The sequence below is a fragment of the Lithobates pipiens genome, unplaced genomic scaffold, assembly GCF_037356315.1.
Source record: "Lithobates pipiens isolate NorthernLeopardFrog02 unplaced genomic scaffold, aLitPip1_a1.2 Scaffold_22, whole genome shotgun sequence".
Classification (NCBI taxonomy): Eukaryota; Metazoa; Chordata; class Amphibia; order Anura; family Ranidae; genus Lithobates; species Lithobates pipiens.
Window position 1 is genome coordinate 173,055,162 of NW_027507784.1, and position 13,283 is coordinate 173,068,444.

A 13,283-nucleotide genomic window follows, 5' to 3' on the forward strand; every position below is an offset into this window, starting at 1 on the left:
TGAGTATGGATGGGATGACTGAGAATGAATGAGTATGGCTGGGTATTGTTGATTATGGCTGGGTATGGTTGAGTATGGCTGGGTATGGTTGGGTATGGCTGAGTATGGATGGGGTGACTGAGTACAGATGGGATGTTGGAGTATGGATGGGTATGGCTGAGTACAGCTGAGTATGGCTGGGTACGGCTGAGGACAGCTGGGTACGGCTGAGTACGGCTGAGTTTGGCTGGGTACAGTTGAGTACGGGTGGGTATGGCTGAGGATGGCTGGGTATGGCTGGGTACGGATGCGTACGGCTGAGTACGACTGGGTATGGCCGAGTATGGCTGAGTACAGCTGGATATGGCTGAGTACAGCTGGATATGGCTGAGGACTGCTAGGTTAGGCTGGGTACAGCTGAGTACGGCTGGGTACCGCTGTGGACAGCTGGGTACAGCAGAGTACGACTGGGTATGGCTAGGTATGACTGGGTATGACTGAGTATGGCTGGGTATGGCTGAGTATGGATGGGGGTGGATGGATGGATGAGTATTGCTGAGCATGGAGGGCTGAGCATGGATTGATGGATGGATGAGTATTGCTGAGTATGGATGGCTGAGCATGGATTGATGGATGGATGAGTATTTCTGAGTATGGATGGCTGAGCATGGATGGATGGATGAGTATTGCTGAGAATGGATGGCTGAGCATGGATGGATGGATGAGTATTGCTGAGCATGGATGGCTGAGCATGGATGGATAGATGAGCATTGCTGAGTATGGATGGCTGGATGAGTATGAAAGAGGGATGGCTGAGCATGGATGGATGGCTGGATGAGGCTGCAATGGGCACAAATCAGTGGTGTGGGCACTACAGACCCAGCTCACTGTGCTGTTGCACCCGATCTCTCCCCTCTCCACTCACACTGTATCAATCGGTACAGAGAGGGGAGAGAGGAATTGGACATGAGGTTGGTTTGTTTACAAGTGATCGATGTGTCATTTGACAGATCGATCACGTGGTAAAGGCCAATTACCGTGATCCGTGATGTGGATGGACCCGGTGGTCACAAAAAAATAAATAAAAATTCCCCTGCCCCCTGGGACACACACATACAAACGTAAATGCATGCATCAGGAGCTCCTATGTATGAACGTGACAATTGTGCTATACATTTTAGGTATTGCCCTGCACACTAGAGAACAACAATTCTAGGACCATCATTCATGGTTAACTCTAAACTGATTACCTGTAAAGGCTTTCGAAGTATTGCCTTTGGACAATTTTGGGGACCTTAGTTTGTCGCCACAAGTGTAACTCTAAAGCTTTAGACAAAAAAAATGGTAAAATGTTATGTTTCTATGCACTATAATTATCTTTATTGTGTATTTTACTGAAAATATGGGCTTGAGAAAATGTTATGCTAATATTGTTTGTCAAAAAAAAAAAAAAAGAGTAGAAACTGCCATCATTTTATTCTCCAGGGTCCACTGCACATGCGTGAGTAGCACTGCGTTTTGTGAATAGTGATGTGTCCCAGAAGGCTGCGGGCAGGGGGGGGGGGGACTTCTGCTCAGATCACCTAGGGGATTTGAGCAGAAGTAGGAGCGGGTATCTGTCAAAACTAGCTACCCCCCCCCCCCAACAAAAAAAAATCATATCGCCAAAATGTGATGGGAGAAGGGGGGGGGGGGGGGGAGAGCAGAACTTACCCTTTTGGGTAAAGTTCCGCTTTAAGTTGTGTCTTTAAAATTTACTGCATTCATTTTCTATAAGAGAATACGTTTGATTTACATTATCTTTAACACACATAATGTCTGATACAGCAGATGATACATCATATACATTATACACAGTGTCCAATAAAAATAGTTTGTAGCATGCTTTGTTAGCCAAATAGCTTATACATTTATTCTGGATAATTGGAAGTTTTGATTTTACACATTTTTGTGTAACTGGTAATATAAAAAAGTATTATATTGCACCAATATATACCATACATATCTACCTAAAATTAAGAAAATATACTGTAGGTCAACATATCATTGTCACTACATATACAGTCTAATGTGAATGTCTTTTACAGTTGCAGGAATACATCAGGATTGATGGAAAACATATAGCTTTATTGTTATGCTGAAATCATGCTGAAAGCAATTATTTATAATCAGTTGGTAACAAAATAGGGACAGTATAATAAAAATAAAGGAGACTGTACCTTTTCACTTGTCCTTCTCAAATGTATTGTTAACCGGATCTTGCATACAAAGAAACCACGTTTCTCGGGCTTGAATTTAAAGTGCAATTCACGTGCTTTTTTTTTTTTTTTACACGGGGAAAATGGAAAAAAAACTGAGAGTGCTTTTCAGAAACATTAGCTGAGATGCCTTTTAAAATACTGCATTTTAAAGATGGTTTGGCAGAAATCCAACATCACTGAATGCTGCAGTGGTTTGTATACACCGTAAATGCATCTGCGGGTTAAGAAGTGTACAATATAATGACAAAGAGTTACAATTAGACAGCATAACCTGTGAATAACATCCTATGTATCGGCAGCATGAGCACGTACCTACTGTTTTTACTGCAAAGTCATCCAACGTATCTATCGTAGGCTTGCTGCAGTGAGCTGAAAATGCAGTCTCATCATTGCTATACTGTAGTGTCCTATTAAACTGCACTGTTTAAATTAAAGTTGCAGTCATTAAATTAAAAATCCTTAAAAATAAAAATTAAATAAATAAAAAAACATTCTTTCATTTATTACCAGTCAACAAATGTATTTACAGGCATTGCTTGGTAGAGAGAGAGAGTATACAGTACACTGCATGGACCGTGTTGTCGGACAATCCGACCGCGTGTGGGCTCCATTGGACTGTTTGCGTCTGAATATCCGATGACAACGTTTTAGAGCTGGGCTATAAAATTTTCCGACAACATGATCCGATCGGACTTTGTCTGATCGTTTGTAGAGAATTCCGATCGGACAAAGTGCCACGCATGCACAGATCAAATTCCTAGACCAAAGCTATTGGCTACTAGCCTGAACGTAGTCCCGTCGTAACGAAATAACGTCCTCACGTTACGAACGATCGGATTTTCCAACAACTTTGTCCAACCGTGTGTATGCAACACCAGTTTCAGACAAAATCCAATGGATTTTGTTGTCGGAATGTCCGACCGTGTGTACAAGGGCTTAGGGTTGCTACATTCACTCCTCCACTGTAGTGATGGAGCATTGTCAGCCCATGAAGAGGGTGGACTAATAGATGGACTTTATAAGTGACTAACAAATAAAAGGCCAGTGCCAACCGCAGAACCCAAGGCATGGACATTCTTGAATGTAAAAAAAAGTTACCTTGGGGCAAGTGTGTTAACTGTTGACTATTATATATTCCGGAATGTGCAGCTCTAAACCACATAAGAAATTATTTGTGTCAATACAGGCATAGCCCGCTTTTAAGTACACAATGGGGTTTATTTACTAAAGCTGGAAAGTGCAAAATCAGGCTCACGTCTGCATAGAAACTAATGAGCTTCCAGGTTTTATTACCAAAGCTTAATTGAACAAGCTGGGGTAGAAGCTCATTGGTTTCTATGAAGCCTGGTTTTGCACTTTCCAGCTTTAGTAAATAAACCCCATTGTGTACTTAAAAGTGGGGTATGCCTATACATCATTAATCAAAATAAATAACGAGTTAATAAATAATTAATGTTCATGAAATTGGTGCCAACATTGTGTGTATGCAGATAAATTGTAAACAGATTAACAATCCATGCAATGATCAGTCAGTAGTTGGTTGAGTAGTTACGTAGTTGGTATCGTTGAAAAGAAACCAGGCCATCCAGTTCAACATGTGTGGGTGTGGGGATGTGTGTGTTATGTCTCCACTTCCCATATCCCTATATAACGTGTTCAATAATATTCCCATCTAAGAATTTTTTGAAATTAGCGACATTAACCACTGAAACCACCGATTGTAGCAGGGAGGTCCACATCCTTACTGCTCTTACAGTAAAAAATGCTTACGCAGTTTAAGGTTGAACTGCTTCTCATCCAACCTTATTGCGTGGCCACATGTCTTCTTGAGTGACCTGACACTGAATAGTTTCCTCCCTATGCTGGAGTCACCATTAAGATATTTGTACTGTAATTAGTAAATAGAGTCTGCCTGTGTGTAATTTAATTTCAGTATAAATACCGCTGTTCTGTGAAGCACCCAGAGGTTTGTTAGGTAACCTTAGTGAACAAACAGCACCACGAAGGTCAAGGAACACACCAGACAGGTCAGGGATAAAGTTGTGGAGGGTTAGGTTATAGAACAAAATCTCAAGCTTTGAACACCTCACAGAGCATTGTTCAATCCATTATCTGAAAATGGAAAGAGTATGGCAAAACTGCAAACCTACCAAGATATGGCCGTCCACCTAAACTGACAGACTGGCCAAGGAGAGCATTAATTAGAAATGCAGTCAAGAAGCCCATGGTAACTCTGGAGGAGCTGCAAGGATCCACAGCTCAGGTGGGAGAATCTGTCCAAAGGACAACTGCTAGTCATGCACTCCACAAATCTGGCCTTTATGGAAGAGTTGAAAGAAGAAAGCCATTGTTAAAAGCCATAAGAAGTCCCATTTGCAGTTTGCAAGAAGCCATGTGGGGGACACAATAAACATGTGGAAGAAGGTGTTTTAGTCAGATGAGAGCAAACGTTTTTGGCCTAAAAGCAAAACTTTATGTGTGGTGCATGGTGGTGGCAGCATCATGTTGTGGGGATGCTTTTCTTCAGCAGGGGCAGGGAAGCTGGTCAGAGTTGATGGGAAGATGGATGGAGCCACATACAGGGCAATCTTAGAAGAAAACCTGTTAGAGTCTGCAAAAGACTTGACAGGGGCAAAGGTTCACCTTCCAGCAGAACAATGACCCTAAAAATACAGGCAGAGCTACAATGGAATGATTTAGATCGAAACATATTCATGTGTTAGAATGGCCCAGTCAAAGTCCAGACCTAAATCCAATTGAGAATCTGTGGCAAGACTTGAAAATTGCTGTTCACGGACACTCTCCATCTAATCTGACAGAGTTTGAGCTATTTTGCAAAGAAGAATGTGCAAAAAATCCATTCTGTAGATGTGCAGAGCTGATAGAGACATACCCAAAAAGACTTGCAGCTGTATTTGAAGCAAAAGGTGGTTCTACAAAGTATCTACAAACTTATCACTTTCCTTCCACTTCACAATTATGTGCTACTTTGTGTTAGTCTATCACATAAAATCCCAATAAAATAAATTTACATTTTTGGTTGTAACATGACAAAATGTGGAAAATTTCAAGGGGTATGAATACTTTTTCAAGGCACTGTATATCACTATCATATCTCCTGTTAAGTGTCTCTTCTCCAGGGAGAATACTGTAAGTTTCATGTTTATAAATGTTTCTCATAACTGAGATCCTCCTGCCCTCTTATTAATTTTGTTGCTCCTCTCTGGTCTCTCTCTAGTTCCATCCCATCCATATACAGCATATTTAGGATGTGGCCGGGCCATAGTTTTGTAAAGTGGTAGAATTATAGTTTTATGCATGCTAATATTCTGCTGGCCTTGCTTTCTGCAGCCTGCCATTGCATGCCATTGCTGAGCATGTGATCTACTACAGTGTTTCCCCGAAAATAAGACCTACCCTGATAATAAGACCTAGCATGATTCTTGGGGAGGGCTGCAATATGAGCCCTACCCCGAAAATAAGCCCTAGTAAAATTTGTTAAAAAATGTGTTATTCCAACTTGCTTAATGATTACACTGCCATAAGGTCTGCGTGCCTCCCTTTGTAACTGCACCGTGCAAAACACCCTGTTTACAGACTCGCCGGAGGGCTTCTCCTCTCCTCCTGGCTGACGCCCATGCCAGCGGGGATCCTGGAGCAGAGAAGAGGAGCTCAGGCAGACCAATGCGACACCCAGGGCAGCTGCAACAAAGGTATTTCCCACAGAACAATCACAAAGGGAGACACACTGCACCCCACACTGGCACAGTTCCTACAAAACGAATTACATAATTCTATGAGGATGATTTTTAACCACCTCAATACAGGACACTTAAACCCCCTTCCTTCCCAGACCAATTTTCAGCTTTCAGTGCTCTCTCACTTTGAATGACAATTACTCAGTCATGCTACACTGTAACCAAATGAATTTTTTATCATTTTGTTCACACAAATAGAGCTTTCTTTTGGTGGTATTTATTCACCACTTCATTTATTATTTTTTGTAATATAAGTGAAAAAAGAGCGAATATTTTGAAAAAAAAACAACATTTTCTACTTTCTCTTTTAAAAGAAACCAAAAAAATCTAATTTTGGCGAAAATTTAGGCCAAAATGTATTCTACTACATGTCTTTGGTAAAAAAATCCTGATAAGTGTATGATCATTGGTTTGTGTGAAAGTTATAGAGCCTACAAGCCATGCTATGCATTATTGAAAATGTATCAATCCTAATGCACTGATGGCCTATCTCAGTTCTTGAGGCCCTAAAATGTCAGGACAGTACAAAAACCCCCCAAATGACCCCTTTTTGGAAAGAAGACAGTCTGCGGTAATTAGTAAGAGGCATAGTGAATTTTTTGAAGTTGCAATTTTTCCCCCACAATGCTTTGGAAAATTAAGAAATATATATATTTTTTTTTTCTTCACTAAATTATCATATTTACAAGTTATTTCTCACACATGGTGCAGGCATAATTGCAATTACACCCCAAAATACATTCTGCTATTCGTCCTGAGTATGGAGATACCCCATGTGTCAGACTTTTCCACAGCCTGGCCACATACAGAGGCCCAACATCCATGTAGCACCATCAGGCGTTCTAAAGGCATAAATTAACACATTTCAACACATGAAACACATTTCATTTCCTGAGTACCTATCAAATTTTTGAAGGCCCTGGAGCACCAGGACAATGGAATTACCCACAAAGTGACCCCATTTTGGAAAGAAAACAACCCAATGTATATTCTGTGAGGCATAATGGGTCTTTTGAACATATAATTTCTTTCCACAAGTTTTTGGAAAACGTGGAAAGAAAATGAAAACCTATTTTTTTCTCACAAAGTTGTCAATTTAGAAGATCTTTCTAACACATAACATGTACATAGCCAAAATTACACCCCAAAATACATTCTGCTACTCGTCCTGAGTATGGCGATACCCCATGTGTCAGACTTTTCCACAGCCTAGCAACATACAGAGGCCCAACATCCATATAGCACCATCAGGCGTTCTAAAGGCATAAATTACACATTTCATTTCCTGAGTACCTATTACATTTTTGAAGGCCCTGGAGCACCAGGACAATGGAATTACCCACAAAGTGACCCCATTTTGTAAAGAAAACAACCTAATGTATATTCTATGAGGTATAATGAGTCTTTTGAACATGTAATTTCTTTCCACAAGTTTTTGGAAAATGTGGAAAGAAAATAAAAACCAATTTTTTTTTCACAAAGTTGTCAATTTAGAAGATCTTTATAACACATAACATGTACATAGCCAAAATGACACCCCAAAATACATTCTGCTACTCGTCCTGAGTATGGCAATACCTCATGTGTCAGACTTTTCCACAGCCTGGCCGCATTCAGAAGCCCAACATACAAGTACCACCTTCAGGCTTCTAACATATAGCACGTACACACCAAGAATTACACCCCAAAATACATTCTGCTGAGCAAAGGGTAAAAAAAAGGCTCACCTGTGGTTTTAGCAGGCAGGGACACCGTTCCAGAGCAGTCAAAGCATTTTCTAGACAGCCAAAGGAAATGTCCAGGAATTGTCCAGGCAGCAGACAGATATGGAAAATTATGAACATGGTTCAGTACAGTCCAAGGTTTAGCAGGCAGTTCAGGCATAGGCATGTCCAGTTCAGGTGGCAGGCACAGGCATGGCCAGTTCAGGTGGCAGGCAAAGGCAGGGCCAGTTCAGATGGCAGCAGGCGGCACTTTGTACATTGGGCCTTGGTCAGGTAAGACCCGAGGACAGGGGTAGAGGCTTCTTCCCACCCAAATCTCTACGAAGCCTCCGAGTCTCCAGACCCTAATCCGAGAAAATGAAAAACCTGGAGAAAAATGTTTTCTCCACTGGGAAAACTTTTTCTGGAGCCCCTCACATGTGAGACCCCTGTGCTGTACAGTGGCAGGGCAAATGATCAGTTCAGGAGGCAGGCAAAAAGCATGGTCATTTAACAGGCCGAGGTCAATTCACGTTGAAGGCAGAAATATGTTTGGCAGAGGCATAGTCATTTAACAGTCCGGGTCATACACAGAAATGGCAGAAAGTGGAAACTGGAAAGAAATCATCTTCACTTTACTAATAGTGTAGTGAAGTATGATAGCTTCGATAGCAAGTTCCAATGCAGAGGCCTGGCTGGGAGGGACAGTCTGGACAGTAGTATCGGGTGTCGCGGCGAATTCCTCTACTTGTACACACACGGCATTTTTTTGGGGGTTTGCGACCTGTTTGGGTAGGAGGGAGGATGTCGGGAAAGTGCCTTTCATGGAGTCTGGCTACTGCATCAGAGCGAATTAGTTGAGTGGGTTGGCCATGGGGATAGACAAGGGCTGTGATAACATCTTCTTGGAATCTTAGATAGGTCAGGGAACTTTGGGTGCTCTTAGAAAAAATAATATATGAATTGAACATGGCCAGTTGCATCAAATAAACGGCGACTTTCTTGTACCAAAACAGTGATCTCCTGGTGGCCAAGTAGGGCTGCATCATCTGGTCATTCATATCCACCCCCCCATGTATAAGTTATACTCGTGGATACATTTTGGCTTCTGGATGGGGCCTTTTCTTCTTTGCAGTTCCACCAAGGTGTCATTGTGTATTGTGGAAAGGATGTAGACATCTCTTTTTTTATCTCTCCACTTCACCGCTAGTACCTCGTCAGTCCGCATACTGGCCATTTCACCCTGTTTTAATTTCTTGGTGACCAATATCTGTGGGAAGCCTTTGTGGTTGGTCCGTGCTGTCCCACAGGCCACAGTCTGCTTTAGGTATAGATGGCGGAAAAGTGGGAGACTTGTGTAGAAATTGTCTACATATAGGTGGTAACCTTTCCCAAGCAATGGTTGGATCAGCTGCCAGACAATTTTGCCACTTGTTCCCATGTAGGTAGGGCATCCAGGGGGGTTTAGCTGTCGGTCTTTTCCCTCATAAATTATGAAGTCATATGTGTAACCTGTGGCCCTGTCACACGCCTTATAAAATTTTACCCCACGCCTGGCTCTTTTACTGGGCATGTATTGTTGTATTCCAATTCGCCCAGTGAAGTGTAATTAGGGATTCATCCACACAAATATTTTTATCAGGGGTAAACATCTGTTTGAAACTGGCGGAAAAAAAATTGATTAGGGGCTGAATTTTGAATAATTTATCGTAACTGGGATGATTTCGAGGGAGGCATTGGGCATTGTTATTGAAATGTAAAAATCTCATGATCATCTCATAACGGTTTCTGGGCATAATTGATGAATAGACCGGCATGTGGTGGATAGGTTGGGTAGACCAGTAGGAATGGACTTCATTTTTTTTTGTTAGCCCCATGTTGAGGGTTAGGCCAAGGAAAATTTTAAATTCTTCCACGGTGAGGGGTTTCCAAAAAAAAGGACAGGCATAGGAAGAACTTGGATTGTTGGCTATATGTTGGCTGGCATATACCGTATATACTCGAGTATAGGCCGACCCGAGTATAAGCCGAGGCCCCCAATTTACCCCCAAAAAACTGGGAAACCTATTGACTCGTGTATAAGCCGAGGGTGAGATATGCCTGTCCATCCCTGTGTGTGTGTCCATCCATCCATCCATCCCTGTGTGTGTGTCCATCCATCCATCCATCCATCCATCCCTGTGTGTGTGTGTGTCCATCCATCCATCCATCCCTGTGTGTGTGTGTGTGTCCATCCATCCATCCATCCCTGTGTGTGTGTCCGTCCATCCATCCATCCATCCCTGTGTGTGTGTCCATCCATGTGTGTGTGTGTGTGTGTGTGTGTGTGTGTGTGTGTGTGTGTGTGTGTGTGTGTGTGTGTGTGTGTGGCCTTGTGTGTCCAGCCTACCTGTGTCCCCAGCCTCCGTCCGGTCCCGAGCCTCCGTCCGGTCCCGTCCCGTCCCGAGCCGAGCCTCCGTCCGGTCCGGTCCCGTCCCGTCCCGAGACTCCGTCCGGTCCCGTCCCGTCCCGAGCCGAGCCGAGCCTCCGTCCGGTCCCGTCCCAGGATCACCGCTCTTCGTCGGCGCCCATTTTCCTGTTCAAATGCCGCGCCTCCCTGTCTGTGATAGGCGGAACACAATTTCCCAGCAGTCTGTGTTCCGCCTATCACGGCCATCCTTTCATCCTCGTCCGTAGTACGAGGATGAGCGGATGTCCGTGATAGGCGGAACACAGGCTGCTGGGAAATTCAGTGTTCCGCCTATCACAGGCGAAGGCGGAGCCGGAGGCGCGGCTTTTGAATTAGAATAGAATGGCCGCTGTCTGTCTGCTCGACACGCTGATCGAGCAGGCAGACAGCGATGACTCGAGTATAAGCCGAGGGGGGCACTTTCAGCCTCAAAAAAGAGGCTGAAAATCTCGGCTTATACTCGAGTATATACGGTAGATTACATTGCTCCACAATGTCGGTTAGGAGATCATTGGTAAAAAATAAATGAAAATAATAAAGTGGGGTTACATTTTCCGTCTGTATCTGAGGGCCTGGCTGGGATGTAAAAAGGGGAATAACAGGTTCTACTGACGTATCGGGCAGCCATGTTGGATACAGCAGAACATCTGGAAGGCTAGTATGGGCACTGCCTCGTTGATGGGATGCTCCGTTGCTAGTATCTGGCCTATCTTCAAGGAAGGTTGCAGAACTGCTGGTGGATGCCTGCCTATCCCGGAGTGCTGCGCTGCTGGTGGATGCCTGCATATCATCCTGGAGTGGTGCACTGCTGTTGGATGTCTGCGCCTGCTAATTTCTCCCGTTTCTCCTTGTTAGGATTCTGTCTTCCACAGTTTCCATCTCGGAGCCACTGCTTTCCACTGGCTCATAATTGCTATCCGAGTCTGACGGAGAGAGTTCCCCGCTACTCTCGTCCGACATACTCTGGAGCATCTGGAAAGCCTCCTCTGCGCTGTACGACCTTTTAGTCATGTTGACGGGCAGATGTCAGATGGCGGGCGGAAGATGTCAGATGGCGGGGCGGAAGATGTCAGATGGCGGGCGGGAGATGTCAGATGGCGGGCTGGAGATGTCAGATGGCGGGCGTCAGATGTGCCTGATGGCAGGCGTCAGATGAGCCTGATGGCGGGCGTCAGATGCGCCTGATGGCGGGCGTCAGATGCGCCTGGTGATGGCGGGCAGATGCGCCTGGTGATGGCGGGCCGATGCGCCTGGTGATGGCGGGCCGATGCGCCTGGTGATGGCGGTCAGATGAGCCTGGTGATGGCGGTCAGATGCGCCTGGTGATGGAGGGCAGATGCGCCTGGTGATGGCGGGCAGATGCGGCAGGTGATGGCGGGCAGATGCGGCAGGTGATGGCGGCAGATGCGCCTGGTGATGGCGGGCAGATGCGCCCGGTGATGGCGGGCCGATGCGCCTGGTGATGGCGGGCAGATGCGGCAGGTGATGGCGGGCAGATGCGGCAGGTGATGGCGGCAGATGCGCCTGGTGATGGCGGGCAGATGCGCCTGGTGATGGCGGCAGATGCGCCTGGTGATGGCGGGCAGATGCGCCTGGTGATGGTGGGTCAGATGCGCCTGGTGATGGCGGGTCAGATGCGGCTGGTGATGGCGGGTCAGATGCGGCTGGTGATGGCGGTCAGATGCGGCTGGTGATGCCGGTCAGATGCGCCTGGTGATGGCGGCAGATGCGCCTGGTGATGGCGGGTCAGATGCGCCTGGTGATGGCGGGTCAGATGCGGCTGGTGATGGCGGGTCAGATGCGGCTGGTGATGGCGGGTCAGATGCGGCTGGTGATGGCGGGTCAGATGCGGCTGGTGATGGCGGTCAGATGCGGCTGGTGATGGCGGGCAGGTGCGCCTGGTGATGGCGGGTGATGTGTCAGATGGCGGGCTGATGTGCCCGCTGTTCTGTATGACAGGTGTTTTTGGGGACACTGTGTTTTTGGGGACACTGTGTTTTGGGGGACACTGTGTTTTGGGGGACACTAGCTGGGAGATCAGTGGGTAAACAGCAGACAAACAGCTATAAACTCACTGATCTTCCCGGCTGAAGCACAGTCATCATGTGATCAGGAGGGCCAATCACATGGCCCTCCTGTTGTAATCTGCTCTTCAGTCTCCGGGGGTCTCAGGCAGATCGGGATTGCGCCACTGCGCGGGCACGTGGCGGCGCGATCACCGGTTATCTGCCACCCATCCCCCTTTGTTTACGTTACGATGGCTGTGATTAGACACAGCCATCGGGCGGATCAGGAGGGCAAATTACATTGCCCTCCTGCCGATCCGAGATGCGGCGTGTGCGGGGGACATGCGTGCATCGGGATCGCTCAGCTGCGCGGGAGCGCGCCCGCGCGATCCCGCTACTTTGACAGGACGTTCAGGAACGTCCTGTCAGGAGTAGAGAGCTCCCACCCGGCCGTTTATATGCAGTGGCCGGGTGGGAAGTGGTTAAGATGCTTTTTATGCCAAAATACTACCTCCTGACCTGACAGGGAGGGGGAAAAGGCAGGGCACACAGGAGATGGATAAATGGCACAGCAGAAGCACTATGCAATCTATCATGCTTTAACCCCCCTGGCGGTATTCCCGAGTCTGGCCTGGGGTGGAAGTTTTACACCAAAAGTGGTAACCCCGAGCCAGAATCGGGACCACATCGCTGTATGCAGGAGGAGGTTTACTTACCTTCTCCCTTGGATCCAGCGATGTCCCCCCGCTGTACGAGTGGCTCGTCCTCCGCTCGATCTCCGTTCCCTGCGAGCGGTGCAACGCACGGGGACGGAGAATGGCGCCAAATTTAAAAAGTGAAACACACAGTATACATACAGTATAATGTAATCTTACAGATTACATTGCTGTATGTAATAATTTCACATCCCCTTTGTCCCTAGTGGTCTGCCCAGTGTCCTGCATGCAGTTTTATATTCTAAAAACTGTTCTTTATGCCTGGAAACTGCAGATTGTCCATAGCAACCAAAACTGTCCCTTTACATCAAAAATGGTTTTAGACCAGCTAGAAAACAGTGATAATAAATTAGAATCACTCGCAGAATTGAGCGATAGCGATTTGTGGGGAGATCCGTCATCAAATATTGA

General features: G+C 45.8%; 1 protein-coding gene across 1 annotated transcript in view; it reads right to left on the bottom strand.

Moving 5' to 3' along the window:
- Positions 1–2,495, bottom strand: part of TRPM2 (transient receptor potential cation channel subfamily M member 2) — a 406,419-nt gene extending 403,924 nt beyond the window's left edge. The window contains exon 1 of the mRNA XM_077448652.1: positions 2,199–2,495. The gene's annotated coding sequence lies outside the window, so the exon portion shown is untranslated. The remainder of the gene's footprint in view (positions 1–2,198) is intronic.
- Between the last annotated feature and the right edge of the window lie 10,788 nt (positions 2,496–13,283).